The sequence below is a fragment of the Tamandua tetradactyla genome, chromosome 2 (genome assembly GCF_023851605.1).
Source record: "Tamandua tetradactyla isolate mTamTet1 chromosome 2, mTamTet1.pri, whole genome shotgun sequence".
Classification (NCBI taxonomy): Eukaryota; Metazoa; Chordata; class Mammalia; order Pilosa; family Myrmecophagidae; genus Tamandua; species Tamandua tetradactyla.
This window is the reverse complement of record NC_135328.1, coordinates 37,617,381-37,639,233: the sequence shown is the minus strand read 5'-3', so window position 1 is coordinate 37,639,233 and position 21,853 is coordinate 37,617,381. Positions and strand designations below refer to the sequence as shown.

The window sequence follows — 21,853 nt, the reverse complement described above, 5'->3', positions numbered from 1 at the left end:
GGCTGCTCCTTGGACTTGAGCTCAAAGGCCACGCCATGGAGATGGTGAAGGGGAGAAAGGAGCCCAGGTACCTGGAAAGTCCGTGCAGCAGAGACCCCTAGCAGCCCTGGATTGCTCACTGCCAGACCTTACCATGAGGGAGACCATCCCATTAAGCCACTACTTAGGCACTCTCAGCTGAGCCTGATGGTATCTAAGCTCAAGTTCCTCTAATTCCTGACTTTCATTCTACAGTTTGGGAGAATTGAATCTCAGAGAAGCGATGTTCAAAATCAAATTGGCTGATCAGATAATAAAATAATAGTAGGCTTCCCAACTTCTACCACATTAATTCTCCTATTCAGTAAACTTTTCTTAAACACAAACATTAAGAAAAAAAAAAGGTGCTGAGGAAAGACAGCTGAGTAAATCACAGTTGCTTCTTGTCAGGAGCTCATGATCAAGAGAACAAATAGTAAAAATTGTTACAGTTGTACTAAAATGGTAATACATATACATGTATGTGGGTGATGTGGGAGCAAAAAGGAAAGAGCAACCAACTGGGCTCAGGAAAGACTTCACAAGGCAATAGTGGAGCTGGATCATAAAGGAAGAATGGGAGTTTGCCAGAATAGGATGGGGGAAGTGCCGTTTCTCACTGAAGGAAGAACTCATGGGAAGGAATGGAGGACAAGAGGGCATGGAGCACGTGACAGGCACAATAATGGCCTCCAAAGGGGTCTCTGCCCTAACCCTGGGACCCTGTGAATATATCCCATGGCAAGAAGGAATGAATGTTGTAGATGAAATTAAAGTTGCTAATCAACTGACTTTGTGAGTATCCTGGATTATCCAAGTAGTCCGAAGGAAATCTCAAGGGTACTTACAAGGGAAAGTGGGAGTGAGGAGAGTCAGACCCAGGATAATGAGACATTAGAAAGACTCAGCAGACCGTATCTGCTCTGAAGATGGAAGGTGGGCCATGAGCAAGGGATTTGGGTGGCTTCTAGAAGCTAGCGCCTCCAAAATGGAAGGCAGTCCCGTCACCACCTTGGTTTTAGCCCAGTGAGACCCCTTTCTGACTTCTGACCTCCAGAACTGCAAGGTAATAAATTGGTGCCATTTTAAGCCACTAAGTTTGTGGTCACTTGTTATGGCAGCAATGGGAAACTAATACAGAGCTGAAAGCACATCGTGGTGGAAGTGCAGAGTGTGTCGTTGGAAATGAGGCTGCAGACCTAGTGGGCCACAATCATACAGTCCCCAATTCCAAAGGAAGGAGTTTGAAATGCACGGGCAGTGGGAGCTACCAGAGAGCTGTAAGCGGGAGCCACATGGTCAGACTTCTGTTACAGAGGCTATGCCAGCAGGAGCAGAGGTCAACCCGGAGGCAGGAAGACCCCGGGAGGAGATTGCAGGTCCTGGTGAGAGAAGCTGAGCTGGGCCCCAGGACGGGCTGCCTCCTCTGAACCCTCAGATCATCAGGGCCTTCTGCTTTGGCCCGCGGCGGCTGAGGACTGTGGGTGCTTTGCTCACTCCCTTTATCATGTTCCTCCCAAGGCAGCTTGTGCCGTGGGAAGCTCTGCAGAAGGAGAGACCTGGCTTTGGTAGCTGTTCTGCCATTTATTAACTCTGGGGACTCGGCCAACTTGCTTCACCTCTCTGTGCCTCAGTTTTCTCATCTGCAAAATGGTAATGTTAATTTTTCCCTCAGAGGGTTTCTTTGGTGTGAGGCTTTCCAAGCCCCCTCCAGCCTTGCTATAAATGTTTGCATCATCGCGAAACATTCCCTGCTTCACCATGCTTTCAGGATCCCCCCTTGGTTTCCGAGTGAAGCTATCAAGCCACAGTGTTGCCCCTCAGAGCCCTCAAGAGCTGTGCAGCCTGGCGAGGCCAGTGTCTGGCTGAGTTTTTGCTACCGATCAGAGGGCTGGGCGCCATCTAGAGGGCACCAGAGGAACACCAGGAAAGCCACGGTCTTTCCAGAAAACAACCAAAGGCAATGAAGAAGAGCCTGCTTCCCGTTCTGTGCTCGGAGCCTACAATAAGAGGATGTGTGAGACTGTAGAATCTTTGACATGCTGAGTTCAAGATTTTAGAATCTTCGAATTCTCTGACTTAGGAATCACGGTATCATCGAATAATAAGATAAGCTCTCCAATCTGTAGATGGTAGATTCTTAGAATCCCACAGTCTCTGCATCGTAGACTTACAGAACCAGAGAATTGGCTGGTCCTGATGCTCCTGAGACTGACATTACTGGACTTTTCCGGCCTCGCCAGGCTGCGCATTCAGCCTCACTAACGGAAAGGCCTGGACCGCAATCTGCCCAGCACCCCACTACCCGGCTGCAGGACCCCAGCGCCTCCTCTTCCAACCACAAGCCACACCCCCAGTCACCTCTGGAAGCCAATAAAGTTGCCTCATGGGCCTCAGCATCAGACCCAGAGTCTTCTGAAGCCAAGCCCCCTGCCCTTCATCTCGTCTCCCCAGCGCAGGGCCCTGCACGCTGCTCTCAAGAGCAGGAACCTGGGTTCAAAGCTTGCACACATCTGGCCGCGTCCCTGAGCATGTAACCTGACTTCTGTAGCCCGTATGTGCCTCCTCTCCGAAGTGGGACAATGACAGTACCCACCTCCCAGGGAAATTGTGAGGATGAAATGACGTAACCCATAGAAAACACTGAGAGGAATTCTCACATGCGGTAAGTTCCTACAAATGTTAGCTGTTATTATTAGGAATTTTTATCGTTATATTAAAGTCAGGCTGAATGGTACTGGCAATGTAGCAGTAAGATTCCTTGGCACTGAAGCAGAACGTGAGGAAGAGAAACTTCTAGGTGACAGGCTCATGCGAGGTGCATTGCCTGTAGCTTTTTAACCTCTGAAGGTGCCTCCCAGCTCTTTGCCAGATGCTCAGTGCCCTCCTCCAGTGGATGTGTTTAGGCACCTTCTCTCATTACTCCCCCTGTTTTCTTTTACCTTTCCATAGAATTTTCTCCACCCTTCCAGGCTCTGGTAGCCAGGGGACTGTCTCAGCTCTCATTCACGTGAAAGGAGTTACCATCCAGCAGTGAGCTAAAGCAAAGATAAACAAAGCAGCCAATTCCTGTGCTGGGTCAGAAGAATAGTGGTGGCTGTCTGGAGTTCTAATTTAAGAAGGTGCCTGAAGCCATGTTGTGTTGGGAGTAGTGAGATAGATTAGTGATGTCTGCAATGGGATGAATGCAAGAGGGCGGCAGGATGTGTGCTGGTATTAGCCAGACCACCTTGTGAAGAAGTGGGAAAATAAACAAGGTTTTTGCACCAACCAGGTGGCAAGTATTTTAATTATATGCATTATCTTAACCTCACAACAACTCTATGAAGTTGTACAGATGAAGAGATGGAAGACCTGAGAGGTTACTGAAGAACTCATGTGAGTAAATGAGAAATGTTTGCATTTTAAAGAGAAACAATAAATGCCTTTATTCAAAGGCAGTTTTAGGCGTCCTAGCCAGCTGGTGGGAAGAAAATTTACAGAAAGAGCACCTTAGATCAAAAGGTGCACATTGTCCACAGTTCTTTACCCACCTTTGCTTAGAATTTTTTAAAAAATAAGAAAGAGAGAGAGACCATAGTTACATTTAAAATGTCAACGCAACTCATTTTAAGAATATGCATACAATACAGAAGTCCAGCATTCACAAAGCAGACAGGTTAGGGACTGGTCCTCCACTGGACCAAAGGAGCTCCTGCAGGCTCTATCCACATGTTGCAAAGGCATATACAAAAGGGCCCACATTGCACTCTGCTTTGCAGGCAAGAGGCAGGTCAGTAAGAAGACACTAGCCTGGCAGTCAGGAGACCTGGGTTCCAACTACTCTCTATCAGGAACCACAGTGTGACCTTGCACAAGTACCTCCCCTTATCCACCCTTCTATATCTCCATCCAAACCAGGAGGATGTTGGACAAGCACTATGGATCTCAATATGGGCGGGTCCACCTCTAAGGAATGGTTTGGATTTTTCCAGGGCCATTTTTGGTTGTCACAATAAATAGAGAGGATACCTCTGACTGTCAGATGCTAGATAGCCTGCCGTTTACAGGGAGGCCCCACCCATTAAAGAATTGGGCCACAGCCCACCTTATTTGGGAAGTCTCCCACCTGACATTCATGCAGGTGAAAAAAATCTGTGTTCTAATTAGCTGGGAATAGATCCCAATTCCATTTCACATATAGACACAAACCATTGTTGCATGACTTTAATATACTCTGAATTTTCCAAGAGTGTAACTACCATGCAAATCAAGAGGAGATTGTATTTTGTTTTGTTCAGATCTCTACCATTTCAGAAAATCACAGTTCCGAAGGTCAGGCTGTTCACGTATTTCAGTCGCCAATTCTGCACATTCATTTCAGTTTCCATCAAGTGATCATCTGACTGCTATTATGTCTTCTAGTCTAGTCATATCCACATATTCACATATCAACATACTTATTATTTTATTATAAATTACTTTGCCTTTTATTTTTCATTTACCTTGCAGTGCGGGCATTATATAGATTTTTAAAATGAGATGCCTAGGTGGATTGCATAATTTATGAATTTTCTTTCTGCATAATAAAGGGAACATCACAAAATATTAGTCTGGAAGGGTTGAGAGCCATTGGGTCACATGACCCCTTGAGTCCCTTCTAGCCCAGGGAAAGTTGTAGCATGAGAGACGTGCCCAAATCACATGCCGTGCATCAAAGGCAGAGAATGAGGGTAAATTATCTTGTTGTCCACAAATTGTCCTCATCCACAGGATGCTCCTCAGCCGTCCCAGAACATATGGTAATCTGCACCATTGAATGCATCCTGTCTAATCTCCTGAATGATGAAACTGCCTGGAATTGAGTTTGGAAACGTTTAGAATTGCTTGAGAATGCCACAGCTTCACTGGGTTGGAGCTGAGCATGTGCTGTTTTAAATTTTAGAGTGTAATTGATTTCTTTATAAGCCATCAGGCCTTATTATTTATTAATCCACCTGTCAAGTTTCATTTAAGCTACTTCTCAATAAGGCTGTGTGACAACACCTTTGTTTACCAGATTGACAGCCCTGGTAAATACAGAGATGGCAAAGTGATTCCTCTCACCTGAACAGAGACCGTTGAGAAGGAATTTGTGGCAGGACAGTGTATTGTCCCAGCCCTCATTGCAGAATAGAAGAGGTTTCTCTTCACACTCAATGGAGAGAGAAATCTACAGGCCTTACCCTCTGTCAGGCCCTGTACCCCAGGACTTGCACTGGACACTGAGTAACCACCGAGCCTGATAAATTGTGTGTCCTCTGCTTCTTTTTTATCTTCCCTTCCTCAACATTCCCATTGCCACAACCTTAAATCATAGTCTTCTCTTCTCCCGTCCATTGCAACAGTCTCCTAACTGGTCCTCTTGCTTCTACTTTTGCATCTGCCCATCCATCCCTGGGGATCCTTCTAAAATGCAAGTCTTTCTAAAATGCGTGTCATTCCTCGGCATTAAGCTCTTCGGTGGTTCCCAAAGAGGCTGCCTACCCCCAACCTCATTGCCCCTTTTCTGCCACCCTTGCACTTTATGCTCCATCAGTAGCATACATTGTGCTATTTCCTGCCTTTCTGCCTTTGTAAAGCTGTTCCTTCTTCCCATGACATGGTCATCACTGAAACCTGGCCTGAGCACAGTGACTGCCATTTGCTGCCCTGGGTACCACTACCAAAGGACTGATCACTTTCTGCCATGGGTTTGTGTTCCTCAAACCCATGTCCACTTAGTCTGTAAGTAAGAAATATTTATCTAGTGTGGCCTGCAGGCCAAGTACGGTACTAGAATTGAGGGCACAACAAGAGCAAGAGATACTTTGTACCTGTCCTCCCAAAGCTTATAGTAGAAACTGTAAGCTCCTTGAGGGTAGCTGCTCTTATGCATTTCCCAAGATGGTGCTGCAGGAAGCACAGGGAGACAAGTGAGGCTGATGTTCAGTGAAGGTGAGCCACTATAGGCATGCTTCCTTATTTGATCTTTACAACTCTGGGAAGCTAGTATTTTCATTCCCCCTCTTTGAACAAACTGGAATTAAAAGGAGTAAAAAGCTTGCCAATGTGCACTCAACTTATTTGTGGTGACACCATCATTCCAACCCAGATCTGACTTATTCCAAAGCCTGAACTCCATGCTCTACACTCCACTGCTCTCTTTGGCACAGAGTCCAAGCCTGTTGAATAAATCCAGGACATGGACCAAGTCAAATACTATTTTTGTGTTTCCTTGAGCACCTTCCACAGTGTCAAGGTAGAATGAACTTGTAATGGCATTGAGTAACTGAATCACTACCTGGGGAGTCTGGAATCCAGATCACCATATGTAACATTAGAGTCTCAGCATCTAGAGCAGCACTTGGCACCTGTAGGTGCTCACTCCCTACTTGTGAAATGAGTGAATACAAGAAGTTTTCTGAGAGACTGTGTCAATGATGCTGTAATTGACATTTGAGTGGGATCTTGCATTAACCCTGTGTGAGTAGGATGTTGGTCTGTTCCAAAGTTACGTTCCTCAGTTTCTCAAGTTCCAAGGGTATGAACTTGGTCAGACATTTCACAAAAGAAAGTCACTGTGGTCTCTAAGTGCTGAAAATTTAACCAGCAACCATTGACCTATGTAAAGACAGACCCACTGCCCCCTCTACAGACACTGGACCAACTCAGGTAGTGACACAGTTGTGATGGGAGAACCCAAGGCCATGCAAAACTCTGAAGAGTCCATGCAAGATATAAAAAGAGAAGAAGATTTGCATTGCTATTCCATTTATAAAAAGTAACTGTCAACTATATAAATAAGCCCAATTTAAAAATAGGAAACACAATTTGGATCATGTGGGCTTGAAGTGCACCTCTCTATTTCACACCTCTCCCTTCCAGGCGTTGAGGTGGGAGCAAAACATGTAAATGGAGCAGTTACTTAACCAGCCCTCCCCAACCTGGGGCCCTCTTCCTGCCACCTTTATGGACTTGGGCATGGAAGTTAATGGCAGCAGGGAGAGATCAAAAAAAGGAGGTCAGTAGAGGAGAGAGAGAAGGGTCTTGAGCATGTTTGTGCCAGCTCAGAAAGGGGAATGTCACACCCTCTGTGATCTTGAATAAGCCAGTTATGGTGAAGACAGGACATCAGCCTAGGCCTACAGGGAGAGCATTGAAGAAACTCATATGGACTCCCAGCCACCCTTGGCTAGCTCCGCCCACAGAGGAGACATTGTTTCTCTGGGTGGCAAGAACCTGAAGTTCAGGGCTGTACTTCACTAATGGGCAGGGAGGTCCAGCATTTAATTTCACTTACATTCACACGCAGGAGGCCTGTTTCCAATTTTACCTTAATTCCTGTTTCAAGAAATGACTAGAGTACCAAGATGTAGGAAGACACCCAGTCCCCATCCATCTCCTTACTGAGGTCTGTCCTTCCATGTGGCAGCCTGGCTGGAGTTACTGACCCAGCTGAGGATTAGGCAGCTGGACCAGCTCAGCACATCGGAACTTCTTCTTATGCTTGACTGACCTCTCTTTCCATGATGGAGGTATTGCCTACCACCAATTTTATAAACATGGACAATTAGGGATGACATACATGAAGGCTCAGGACAACTTGTTTTGAGGAGTACAGGGACAACAGACCTCACTCAAGCCTCCTTTATGAGGCCTCCTTACACATTCTTCAGTTCACCTTTTACTGAGCTTTGCATTGGGGTGTCAGGGGCTCCTTCACTGTGAAGAAAGCCAAACTTGGCTTTCCATTTGCCTGTTGATCTTTACACATATGCTGTCTCAAAATCTCAGAGAGGAAGAGGGGGAATTTCAAATCCTTGAAATGCTTTAGGCTGCTGGACCCTTTGTTACTTCATGTTCGAATGGTCATGATAATGTCTGTCTTCATGCCAGGGTTTTCGTAAGTGCCAAAGGTTGTATGATGGTAGAATATCACCATCCTCTTGATTGTGATAGGTTCCAAGGCTCATTCCCTCTCCATTCCAGAAACCTGAGACCTTTGGTGGGTTCATCTCTGAAAGCAGTTCCTATTAAATGTTTCAGCTCCACACACCTGCTCGAGTTAACTGAGCAGAGACTGGGCATTAGAAAAATTAGGTCTCAGGTCCCGTTCTAATACTAGGAAAAGGTCAAAATGAATAAAACAGCAAAGCTCTTTTCCATCTAATCCCTGGCTATGTCTACACCCTCCTCCTGAGTCCCTCACTCCCTACATAAGCCAGGCATACTACTCCTTTAGTCTCTGAAATGGGTCACACTTTCTCTTGCCTCTTAACTTACAAACATTGATTCTCTCTGCTCAGAATGCACCCCTACCAACCCCACTTCCCCACCTGGCCAACAACTGCTCAGCTTTCAAGTCACAGTGTATCCGTCCTTTACTTAAAGACATTATCCTTAGTCCCCAATGTAAATTGGGGTCCCTTGTCATTCACTCCCTGTACATCTCCTTAGTCACACCATATCCCATGTGGCACTTCCCTGACAGTGGCTGGATTCACCGCATCATCAGTGCAGAAATGTCCCAGGCCAGTTTGCTGATGATCACTGCTCATTCAGTCCAGAGAGGCAAGGAAATGTTGCAGACACAAGCATCACAAAAAACTCAGTGGTTTAACATGCAAAAAATTGTTTACTTTTCACTCACAGTACATTGGTCTTCAGGGAACTCTGCTCATTGTATTCTAGGCTAATGAATGTTCCATCATGTCACGTGCTTCCATGATCACACATCAGGGGGAAGAGAGCTCTGGAGGGCCTCATGCTGCAAATTAAATGTTCCAGTCTGAATATGTCACACATTCACTCATGGCTCTTTGGCCAGAATTAGGCATGTGGTCCCATACTAAACAAGGTAGCTGAAAAGCACAATCTTCCAAAAGCTGGTGACCAACCCTATTGGCTACCATGACAGTGACTCCCCAGAACACAATAGATGCTCCATAAATATATGTTGAATGCTAATAATAGTTATATTCTGTTTCAGGCACTATGTGTTAATTGTTTTACTGAATTATGAATTCATATATTCCTCACAATGACACATGTGTAATAATGTGATCTAGCTTTACAAACCCTCTTCCAGTTATTACCTTATTTGTCAACCAAGTCACCTGGAAGGTCTATCTGTATTTGTTATATCCACTTCGTCACCTTCTGTTCTAACTTCATCCCACTCCAAGCTTATATCCGCACTATCCTTTGAAAGGACTCATACCAAAGTCATCCGTGGCCCACATCGGGCCAAACAAGCAGTGAATTCTCTGACCTCCCCTTACGTGGCCATTCCCCAGCATTTACGTGGTTAACTCCCCTAGTTTGCCATGCTTTGTTCTCTAGATCTTTGTGACCCCTATATTCTCCTCGTTTTATTCCTGCCTCCCTGTTAGAACGAGTTCTACCCATTCTCCCAAACCCCCACATGCTGCCAAGTGCTGGAATTCTGTCCTCATCTCCATCCTCACTCCCTCAGTGGTCTCAGCCACTCCTACGACTCTCACTGCCTTCAGTATATGCTGAATGCCCTCAAATAGACATTCGCAGTACATCCCTCCCCGTATGCAGGCTGGTATATCCAACTGCCCTGTCACATTCTCCATATGAATGTCTAACAGGCATCTAAAATTTAACATGCGTCAATCAGAACAACTGATTCCTGCATCCTCCCTCCACCTCAAGTCTTCTCCCTCTTACTAAAGAGCAGCCCTGTCCACCCAGTTGCCCAAGTCCAACACCTAGCAGTTATCTTTAATTTCTCTCTTGCCCTGACATACCACACCCAAACCCACCATAAATTTCCTTGGCTCTATTCCCACACTATAGGCTGAATGCAACAATTTGTCATCATTTCTAACTCTTCCAAGCCACAATTCACGCTTATTTGGAATTTACCTCTTCCTCCTGACCTGCATTAAGAATCTCACATGACCTGCCTGTTGCATCCTACAAGGTGCTGGACGACCTGACCCCCACCTCCTCTGCAATCTCATTTTTCCCTCTCCCTGCCTATTCATCCCATTGCAACCAGACTGGCCTGTCTGTTCCTCCAACACCAAGTGTCTCCACACTAGGATAATTTACTTGCTCTTCCTTCTGCTTGGAACACTCTTGTCCCCGAACTTTGCTTACCTGCATCCTCCTCATCACCCAGGGATCACCTTGAGTGTCACCTCTCTAAAGAGAAACCCCTTGCCACCCCAGGCATTCTCACTCTCAGTTTCTGATTTTCACCTTCTTCATGGCTCTGCTAACCAATGCTTGGAATTACTTTACAAATGTGGGTATTGGTTGTAGTGTCTCTTGTCCCTCAGCCCCCTTGATAGCTGGCCTGTGCTTGAGGTTCCCTGATCCATAAACAGAGCTTAGAATCGGGGTTCGCTCGTGGCAGATATTCAATAAATATTTTCAGGCTTAACAACTCTGAGGTAGGGCATTGCCATCTTCATTTTGCAATTGAGCAAAGTGAGCCTCAGAGAGGTTAAGTAGCTAGCCCAATGTCACACAGCTGGAAAGTGTTAGAGCCAAAGTAGGGAAATGTTTTGTTTGATCAAGCCTTTATTCTTACCACAGCAAAGTGCCTTCCCCTAGAGAGTGATGGTTGAGTGCATTATCTTTGCCTCTCTGCGTTCATTTCAGCATTAAAATTCCATTTTATTCTAAGTGTGTCTTTGGAAAGGCCATTAAAAGGTCATCTAGCATCTAATCTTTCTTAACTTTGGAGTTAACAGAGTACTCTGGTGCTTTCTTGGCTATAAAACAAAGATAATACCAGCCTCATAAGGTAAAGGAGTGCCTAGAAAAGTGTCTGGCAAACTGGAGACTCAGTAAATGTTAACCTCCTCCCTCCCTGAGGCTACTCACTTATTCCACAAATATCTTTCAAGCGAAGTCCCATAGTAGGTGCGATGGGAGTTACAAAGGAGAACTGGAATAGGATTCTACTCTCAAGAGACTCCAATTCTGGTAAGAGACAGAAACCATTTACCCAAGCATCTTCAAACATGGGGTAGGAAGTGTGCAAGGTGCTTGGACATTGGAGTTCAACAGAGGTGGGTTCAATTCTTGATCTCTTCTGACCAGCTGTGTGATTTAAGGAAATTACTCAACTTTTCAGAGGCCCACTTTCATCAACTTCTAAATGGAACCAACACCTACCCTGAGTATTATAACAGGGATTAAATAAGTAAACACACACACACACACACACAAGTGCTCAATAAATGAAAGTTGTTGGATTGTGTTAGCCAATATTTATGTACAGGTAACCATTTCAGGAGCTTTACAGGTAACAACTCAATCCTCACAAAAACCTGTGAGGTAAGAACACTTTTCTTCCCCATTATAGAATGAGGGAACAGAAGTACAGAGAGGCTAAGTACCTTGCCCAAGGTCACACAGCAAGTAGAGGGCCCTCATCGAAGCTGCAGCATCATGCTCCTAACCACTTAAACATACCGCCTCCCTGAGAGGGATGCTCAGAGTGTAGACTGGAGAGCGCTGAATTCCAACTATGTGGGACAATCAGGAAGTTCCACGGGGGGGGGGGGGGGGGGGGGGGGGCAGAGTGTGCAGTTCCTGAAGCCTCCTTAGCCCCAGCCCACATTCTCTTGACTCCCCATCCATCCCAGCTTGGAAGGCCTGACCTCCCCCACCTACCAAGTCTGGCAGGACTGAGGTGTAATGTTTGAAAATTGCCCAGTAAAGTGTGAGAGTAAACCAGGCAGAATGCTAAAAGACCAGAAAACATAAAATTTAAAAACAGCCTCTGACAGAGCAGAAATCAAGGAAGGACTTTTGCAAAAACAACTCAGTTTCCAGCCAAACGGAGGTTTAATCTGCCTGGTAATTTAATACATCTGCTGTTCCTTTGAAATAGGACCAGTCCGCTCTGGGCAGGTAATGAGGTGATTCTAAAGTCAGGACCTCTAGGAAGAAGGCACTTCTCCTCCCTGGCTGTGTGGGGCTGATAGAGGGAGAGAAGGAAATCAAGGGTGGGTCTTTAGGGAACAAAGTCCTTTGTCCTGCATTCATTCTGGGCCCATGGGAGGGGGTGGGGACGCTCCCTAATACCTAAAGTAAAGGGGACCCTTTGAAGCTGGTTTCACCAATGGGGAAAGGAAGGACTTGGGATCTGAAGCTGCACAGAAAGCTGAATATGGAGTTGCTTTGCAGATCATGGAAACTTTTGTCAGAAGTAACCTTCGGCTACAGCATGGGAGGAGAGGAGTACAGGGGAAAAGCGTGGATGCTGGAGATGGATAGGCCTGCGTCCAAACCCCAACCCTGCTGCTTCCCATGACCTTGGGCAACTTCCTTTGCCTCTCTGAGCCTTGTTCTTGTCATCTGCAAAACATAGGAATGAGAATATCTGCCTCCCCAGGAGTTAAGTGATGTGCGGGGGTGGGGGGGGGGGAAACGCAGTGTCAGGCACAGGACACAGGAGCTGAGCAGGTGTCATTTTCCTCTCCACACTTCCCAGCCCCCTCCACCTGGCAGCATTCACCTGAGAGGATAAAGAGCTTGAACCTGATCCTTTGCTCCCTACAAATGACCTTTCCTGATCCATTCCCTGCCCCAGAACTCCCACCCTGACTGAGAGGTGCAGAGAGAGTGAGGCCAGATCATTCCTCGAAGCACAACTGAAGAAATGCTAAACCTGTGAGATGCTCCTCAGAACAAAACAATTCTAAGGTCCAATAACCTTGAGGACTGCCCTGTCCCTGTCTCCCCTAGGAGATTCACAGCAAATGTCAATACAATAAAGGGTCTGAAAAGTCCTGCAGTTCAACCCTTTTGCTTATCCCATCCCAAGACCTGTCTATTCAGGGTAATATTGCCAGATGATATTAAAGGCAGAGTTCAGTTTCATGTGGAGAAAAAAAAAGATTAACCAAGCTGGATTACTTATGCTTACACAACAGATCCTGGGACTTCCTGCCTCCTTCTGCATCTCCTATCTATGCTTCAAATCTCAGCTCACCATCTCCTTGTCCACTGAGTCTTTTCTGAGCCACTCTCCACCTCCCCACCAGCTGGAAGTGGCCTTGCCTTCCCTGACCTCACGTGGCATGGTCTCTGCCCCTCTCTGTAAGCAGTTATCACTTTTCATCTTGCGTTCAGAAGATTCTCTGTACATGAACATGCCTGGTGTCCCATTAAAATTTAAACTTTCCGAGAAATGAGACACAATAAAGCGTCAGTGGCTGGGAGATTTCAAATAGAGTCACGAGGTTATTCTGAAGGTTATTCTTAAGTGTTATATAGATATCCCTTTTTAGCTTATGGTGTAGTGGAGTGGCTGGAGGGAAGTACCTGAAACTGTAGAGCTGTGTTCCAGTAGTCTCCATTCTTAAAGATGATTGTATAATGACATAGCTTTTGCAATGTGACTATGTGATTGTGAAAACCTTGTGTCTGATGCTCCTTTTATCTATGGTAGGGATAGATGAGTAACAAATATGGATAAGAAATAAACAAATAATAGGGAGAACACAGGTTAAAATAAATTGGATAGATTGAAATATTAGTGGTCAATGAGAGAGAGCGTAGGGGGTATGGAGTGAATGAGTTTTTCTTTTTTTATTTCTTTTGCTGGAGGGATGCGAATGTTCAAAATAATGATCATGGTGATGAACACACAACTATGGGATGATATTATGAGCCATTGATTGCAAGCATATCAAGAATGTTTGTACATAAAGTATGTTTGTATGTTTGTTGCTTACAATAAAAATATTTCAAAAAATATATAGACACTTGACAGCAGGGGTATCACTGTATCTCCAAGGCCTCACATGGTGCCTTGACCTTGGTAGGTAATCAAGGATGTTGGCCAAATGCATGATAGTCCCCATGTTCCCCATCAGTCAAATTCATACATGATTCCAGCTGGAAGAAGACTGGGAGTTCACCTGACCCCACTCCCAGTTACTTGCATTCCATTCGCTCACTAGGCTGGCGTTCACCAAGCATCTACTCTGTCCTAGGCATCAGACAAGGTATTCAGAATATAACGATCTATCAAGCACAGCCTTTGCCATTACAGATAGGGGAGACTGATGGATAGGTGCACAGATGTGTGAGAAGTGGCAGCTCGGAGCCGACACATTCTAGATAATAAAGATTTGTTGAATAAATGAATGAATGATAAAGATATGTGCAAAATGTGATAGAACAAAAGAAGAGGTGCTATTTGAGCTGGAACTGGAAGAATGAGGATACATTTCCCAAGTAAAGAAGAGAAGGAGTAGAAGGGCACTACAAGAAGAGGGAGCAGTATATGCAGTGGCACAGAATTAAGGAAGTCCATGGAAGGGCATCTGTGAAAAACTCTGTGGGGGAAAGAACATGCATAGAGAAGCAAGAAAGATACAGCAGGATACACAGAACCTAAAGTCAGTTGTTCAGTTATCCATATGCACCACAGAGGAATCTGTGCTGCAGCCAGCTTGAGTGCCTTCACAGATGAATAGTGTGTGACCCCCAAATATGACCTCCTGTCACCTCGCTGTCCTGGTCTGTCAGGGCACTGTAGTGTGCTCTGCTGAGCTAACACAACCCCTCAGATGTATCCCCTCAGCTGCTGGAACTGTTGGCAGAAAACAACACTTAGCTTGCAGTTCTTTCTGGAAACTGCCCTCTGCTGAAGAGGACTTGCCTTGCTCAAGGTCATGTTCCCTTTCCAGGGGCATCTGCATCTAAAGACTGTCCCATGCTGGATAAGAACTCCCCATTGTCCTCACTGTAACTCAGGACAACTCTAAAAGGCCATTCGAGATTCAGAGTGCTTTGTAGATTGGCTGAGGTTCTTGTTGGGACTGAAACACAACTCAGCTCCTTCCTTTGTCTGCTCCTGCTTCCTTCCCAAGAGTGTCCCCTGATAGACGTCCTGCAGGCAAATCTCTCCATAGACTCTACTTCCCAGGAAACCCAACCTATAACATGATCCTTGTACTTTCATCTGCCAACACATCTGCCCCAGCACAACTCATCACTGTTGGGAAGTATCTAGATGCTCTATTACTCAGTCTGAAGCAGACTGTGTCCTACAGCCTGCGAGTTACACATCCACTGCCAAGAGCTGGATTCAGGAGCTTCTTATGGGTAGAGTGCAACAGACATTTCTTTCTAAAATGAATCAAATGGTGTGAGTTGATATACATATTAATCACTCACATTTATTAACAATTCAACACATGCCTAGCTCTATCCACTAACTTAATCTGAACACCATCCCTAAGAGGTAGGTGTTATTAACATGTCCTTTTTTTAGATGAGGAAACCGAAACACAGAGAAATTACACAACCTGTCCAAGATCGCAGAGCTAGTACATGACTGAGGTGGGGCTTGAACACAGGTGGTCTCTCTCCAAAGTCCACAATGTCAAGAACTACCCTACTCCTGGAGATTACATTGTTTTGGAAGGACTTTGTGTGGGCAGTGCCCAAGGGGGTGGGTAAAAGATGACAAATGGAGAGGGGTCAACGTGTCCATTCCCCAGTGCCCCCTTGGACTAATTGGAGCTCCCATGGAGAGAACACTGACCCAGCTGTTGCTTGAACTATTCTCCTGAGGAAGTGTATGATATTGGGACACAAGGTGTGTTGTTCCAAGACTCAGAAGACAAGGAGGGGTGCAGAATCAAGAAGAGGGCATAAACTTACTGCATACCAGGAAGGTGGCTGTGGGGAATGTTGGGGACAGCTTCCTAGTCAGACACTGGAGTCATCAGAGGAAGCACAACTGTAGAAACAGTGGCAAATCACAAGGCCAAGGGTAAAGCACACAGTCAGATATATTCATGAGGATGTGGGAGTCCCCATCTGAGGACTCCTCAAACTTGGGAGAGACTCTGTATTGAGGCTGAGGTCTTGATGCCTTGTCAGTGAGGGTTTGGGGCTATCAAGATCTGGATATTTAAAGAAATGAGGCAACACGTGAACTCATAGCTTTAGGAAACCTGGTATATATGTTACAAGAATGTTTCCCTTTTACAGTTGAAGACACTGAGGTTTAGAGTAATACAGTAACTTGCCTCCGATCATACATCTGCCACCTTTTATATCCCAGCTAGCAATCTGAAGGACTCGAGAAGGACCTCATTTCTTCTTCTGGTGAACAACCTGTCTGGGTCAAGCCCCTCTTCATGTCCTTAGTAGCCAAGAGAAGATCCTAAAAAAAATTGTGGTAGCATGCTTCTCCTCTTTGAATTAAATCTTTCTCTTCTCAACCATCTCCTTCCTTCCATCTCAGCCTCTGACTTTTGCAGCAATTAAGCAGGCAGGAGACCTGAATTCTAGTCTTTGATCTTTGTCTGTCTCCCTGTAAGACCTTGAGAAACTCCCTTCCCCCTCTCTAGATTTGGGGACAAAATAAGTGGATTGTCCTGGAGAATCTGTAAAGATCTTTCCAGCTGGAACAGCTTTTAAATTATGATTCATTCACAGTAAGATGTAAATGACTGCTAACAGCTGAAAGCATCAACTTCTCTCTTTGAGAACTGTAACCTAACAAAGATCAATATCTTCAGCTAATGCTGAACTAGAGAAAATACTCCCATGGCAGTATTTTAGCTACAACAGACATTGGTCATCAGGCTCCTTTAAGTGACCTGGGATAAAAGCTCATATTGGTTGGCAATTTATGTTCATTTTATCACAACATCATCACCCTCACAACATCGTATGATGGTGAACTCATTTTCAGATATGGAAACTAAGGTTAAGAGGTGTGAAGGAACTTGGTCAGGGTCCCCTAGCTAGCAAGTGACAGACCTGAGTTGGCTCCATGACAGATCATCATATCTTGCCCCCCACCCAGTCCACCTGCCCTAATGGGAAGGGGATTCATAGGGACATCCTGCCATATCTACTTTCCAGCCTATAAAACTCTCTTGTCTAGCCTGCATTGATTTTTGTGTGTTTGTTCTTATTTTTTTTCTTCTTTTGCATGGGAAGGCACTGGGAAATGAACCTGGGTCTCCAGCATGACAGGCGAGAACTCTGCCTGCTGATTCACTGTGGCCAGCCTTATTTGTTTGTTCTTGATGCATTTACAGAATCTGAGATCTGGCTGCAAATAAAGCAGATATAAAGAGAAGTCAAGGGAATGGAGAGTCCTTTCTGCAGCTCCTAGTATTTTTTCCTGCTCTCACCCTCTTATTTGTTGCCTCCTTACTACTCCTCAGCAATGTCCCAACCACATCTCCAGCCCATCCATTTGTAGGCCCCTGGTTGGTGATGGGTCATGAAAGTCATGACCACAGGAATTGCTGGATTCTGAGCTATAATTTCCAACCTTCCTGCCTCATTGCAACAGCCTCTTAACTAATTGTCCTGCTTCCAATCTCACTGCCCCTCCCAATGCAGCCTAAAAAGTCCACAATATTAAATGCTCTAAAGCACAACCTAAAAATCTTCAGTGGCCCCTATTGCCTTCAGAAGTAAGTTCCCATGATGATCATTATTCAGCCACAAACTGCCTTTCAAATCTTATGTCTCTCTACCTCATATATTCTGCTATCAAGGCATATGGGCCTATCCTGTTTTCTATAAACATGCAATGTTCCCTACTCCATGCCATATAAGGGCCAGTTTCATGCTCCTTGTTCCCAGCCACAAACCCTACCTATTCTGTAAGTCCTAACCCAGTCTTCTCAACGCCACCTCGGAGTCACTGAGCTCACCACAGAGAGTCACGGACAGCATTTGGAACCACCTAGCTCTTCTTTTATGATGATGACTTTATCCTTGTTTCACCCACTCTGTACATCTTTCCTCTCCACCTCCATCCCTTACCCTGTTCCCAACAAAGACCGCAAGCTCTGCAAAGGTGATGACCTGGCTTAGTTCATTCCTGGGTCTCTTGTCTCTAGAAAAAGCCTGGAGCACAATGGGTCTCAGTAAATGTTTGTAAATGAAGAAACCAATTAATAATGATAGCTCTTTATTTTCAGAACAGAAGATTGCATGAATGTGCCATCATTGTCAGTGGAGCCTTATAATGAACCCAGGAGTAGAGATTACCAGCCCCTACTGGTACAAATTGAGGCTCTGAGAGAGGGAGCAGCTTGTTCAAAGTGGTGCAGCCATGGAGTTAGGACTGCAACTTTGCCCTTCTGCCCAAGGGCAGTGTCTGGAGGCTTTTATTTTACAGACGACTTTTGTCCCTTCTAGTGATGCCTGTGATTGTGAACTCCGATTCCCACCATCCACCCCTGACCAACTCCAGGTCACAGGCCTTGGGAGTTCCTTGAGGCATGGCAGAGATGCCACTGCAGACCCCAGAGGGCTTCTCTAGACTCACCCGAGAGGACCTGGCCAGCTGTACCTTCTGGATTCTGCTGGACAGGTGGCAACTGCTGCTGCAGAGGCATGAAAGAGAGAGAAAAACAAGGCAATAGGAGCCCCTGAGCCAGTGCCTGCCTTGCATTCTTGGCATCTGCCAGGTTGACTTTATTTCCAGATTTTGCACCTGCAGATGTTGGGGAGATTTCTTGGCCCATTGGAATGACAGAATCAGTTTTATTAATTTACTGCCACACATCCATCTCAACTGCTGCTCTCAGCCCAGGGTCATCACCCAGGTACCCATCTGGTGAACCCTGAAAAGTTCTTTGGTGCGTGCTTCATCCTCAAGTCTGTCCCATTCCTTGTGGGGAGCAAAGAAGCCAACACTCACTGGGAAAGGTCAAACGCCTGCTCTGTGTTTGTTCATGAGGGTGATATTTCACCAAAGAGCCAGATGCTTCCTAAATGATAAATAAGAGCAGCAGCTCCCCACAGGCCTCAGGGGAGGGAAAACTCTTCACTCTGTACTCAGCACAGGCTCAAGCGAATACTGGGATGGGGGAAAGGTAGAGTTTAAACAATTTCAGTACATGACCTCAGAACAGGGAATAGTGCCTAGGACATAGCATGTCCTCCACTAATGCTTATTGAATGAGTGAATAGTAATACCATTAGCCATCATTTCTCGAACCCTTGCTAAATGCCAGCCACCCTGCTAAATTCTCAAATATATTTCTTATGAAATGCCCATCATAACCACACGAGGGAATAGGTTCAGAGAAGTTCAGCTTCTTGTCCAAGTCACTCAGCTAATATGTGGTGCATTCCAAGTGTTTCTGGCTACAAGTCCTGATTTTTAACCATTGGCTTAGTTTCCCAGCTGCTAAAACAAATACCATTCAATGGGTGGGCTTAAACTATAGGAATGTATTGGTTCACGGTTTTGATGCTAGGAGAAGTCCAAAACTGAGACATCAGCAAGACAGTGCTTTCTCCCTGAAGACTGTGGCATTCTTTGTTCTTGCTTTTCTGTCATAGAGCAATGCACTTGGCAATGTCTTCTTTCTCCTCCAGGTTTCATTGACACCCAACTTCTTCCTTTGCTTGGCCTTTTCTCTTTGTGTTTGAATTCCATTATGCTTATAAAGGACACCAGTAATCTAGATTAAAGCCCAAACTGATTCATATGGGCCACATTTTAACTTAAGTAATATCTTCAAGGGATTCTATTTACAATGGTCCAGGTCTACCAGAATGCAAAGATCAAGAACACGTCTCAACTGGGGTACACTATTCAATCCGCCACACTACCATGCTCCAAGTTCATGGAGCCAAATCAACCAGGACCTGGAGCTGAGCTCTGTCTTCAGCAAGATATTTGCAGATCAAGAAATCAGAAATGACACTGTAAGCAGAGAAGATCAGCTGCCTATTTAGCATGGGGAAACGTCACATTCCTTGGAGCCCAACAGACTCCACTTTTAAATGGTATGAACCCCAAAGAACTCACAGAGTTCCTGACCCATAGTTTCTGCTTCTATAAAATGGAGTGTATAATAACCATATTGCAGAATATCATGAGCATTATACGTATATAAAACACATGTACATAGTATGTATTTAATAAAAGTTATCTGCTATTGTCATGCCTATGAGTAGAAATAAATAAAGAACATACAGAATGAATAATGTCAGGATAAATTGAGACAAACAGCCAGGTTTACAAGATAAAGAAGCATCCCAAATTGTTTGTGAGATTAAAGCCCACCTCTTAACATTCTCCCCTCTTGCCACAGGCAGTACAATAGACTTAAAAAGTGAATACTTATCTCAGAGCAGATCTGGGCTCCAAAGACAAGTTTGGAGACTCAAGCGCTCTGTGCAATTCTCCACCTTTACATTAGTAAGGCACTCACTCACCCACAAAGCAACTGGTATAGACACTTGAGACAGGGGTTTTTAACCTTCCTTCTTGCCTTCTTTCTCACCTCTTAGCCCCTGCTCTGACTCAGCTTCTAAACAAAGTGACGGCTACGTGACTATCAATGAAAAGTCATTGAGTGTCTTTAAACAGAAATTTTTTAAGATCAACTTTGTACTTTCTCCCACTTTGAAAATTATTGCTTTTTTATTTCTTTGCTTTGTGTATATGCTATATTATACAATTAAAAATTTTAAATACATATATATCTCCAAAACTGCCACATGGAGGATGGTTTAGAGATGGGTAAAAGGTAGACTTGGAGGAGTGGGATAAGAGGCTATTAAAGTCATACAAGCAAGATTATGGTCCCTCAGACTAAAGTGGTCATGATAGAGCTGGGAATGGTGGGGAGATATGAGATATTGAGGAGGTGAAATTGGCAGGACTCAGAGATGGACTGGCGTGTGGAGTGAGAAGGAAGTTAGTGTAAAGAATAATTCTTGGGTTTTTTGCTCATGTAACCAGATAGTTGATGTCCCCTTTTACTGAATTAGGGAGCATCAGATGGCAATCAAGCTTGAGAGTAGGGTAGGATTATGAATTCTGTTTGGAACATAACCTCTTCTCTGAGTGGCCAGAATGAGTCACCGAAGAGACTTTTTCAATAGAGTCTGTGATATATATTAGAGTATAATGGAGTGTTACACAACTAGAGAAGGGTCCATCATTCCCCTCATGACAAGTTGGTCACCAGGAATGGACTGGAAAAGCAGCACCAAGAATAGTCACTTTAGATTCCTGGGGGCTGGGGATTTCCACAAACATCATGGAACCTCCAGAAGTAATCAATGTTCAGCACGTGGCCAGGGCTTGCATGAAAATTTCCATGAAGCAAAGGGGATGAAGAATAGATGACCCCAAGGTATAAAAAGATGGAGACTATAGCCATTCACAAGCAGATGAAACACACAGGAACCCCAATGAACTTGGAAGAAAACTTCTTTGAAAATTTTTCTAGTGGCAGGTAACCCAAGAGATTCCTGTATGTCTTATTCTCATACCTATGGTGCCATCCTGGACAGAATGTCATGGTCCTGGAGAAATTTTTCTTGCCCCTAAAGCCACAGTATTCTTATCTATAAGAGTTCAAACTTATTGAGTCATTTTGAGAATCAAATAGGGCAATGTATATTGAGGGACTAGTGTAGCTTCTGACATGTAGTAGGTAATCAATAAATGTTGGTTCCCATCCCCATCAGCCATCTTGGAAAGCTGATTTCAATTTAGCCCCTTCAATTAATCAGCATTGACAGAGCCTTTGGTAAGTGTTAAATGCAAGAGAAAGATCAAAATAAGCAACTGACAGGGTTTCCACCCCTAAGGAGCTCACAACCCAACAGGTAAAAAGGATATGTAAAAAAAGGGGGGGGAGGTATGTAAACAACCTTCTCCAATAAAGGTAATAAAAGGAAAACAGTATTATTGACTGACCACAGTCACTCTGTCTCTAAGAAAGGACATAGTTTCCTCTAGAGTGGATTGCTTTTTTAAAAAAATGTCTGGATAGGTACTTATGGGTGGGAAAGGTGGCCTCACCATACCACCATAGCTTGTGTCTGG

The 21,853-nt window shown here is 44.8% G+C and overlaps 1 long non-coding RNA gene across 1 annotated transcript; it reads left to right on the top strand.

The window, feature by feature from the left end:
* The first annotated feature begins 2,191 nt into the window (after positions 1-2,191).
* LOC143659713 (uncharacterized) lies at positions 2,192-17,103 on the top strand. Its single transcript, XR_013163670.1, has 4 exons — positions 2,192-2,683; positions 2,971-3,140; positions 3,348-3,396; positions 16,978-17,103. It is a non-coding gene; the product is annotated as an uncharacterized LOC143659713 (long non-coding RNA).
* The last annotated feature ends 4,750 nt before the right edge of the window (positions 17,104-21,853 follow it).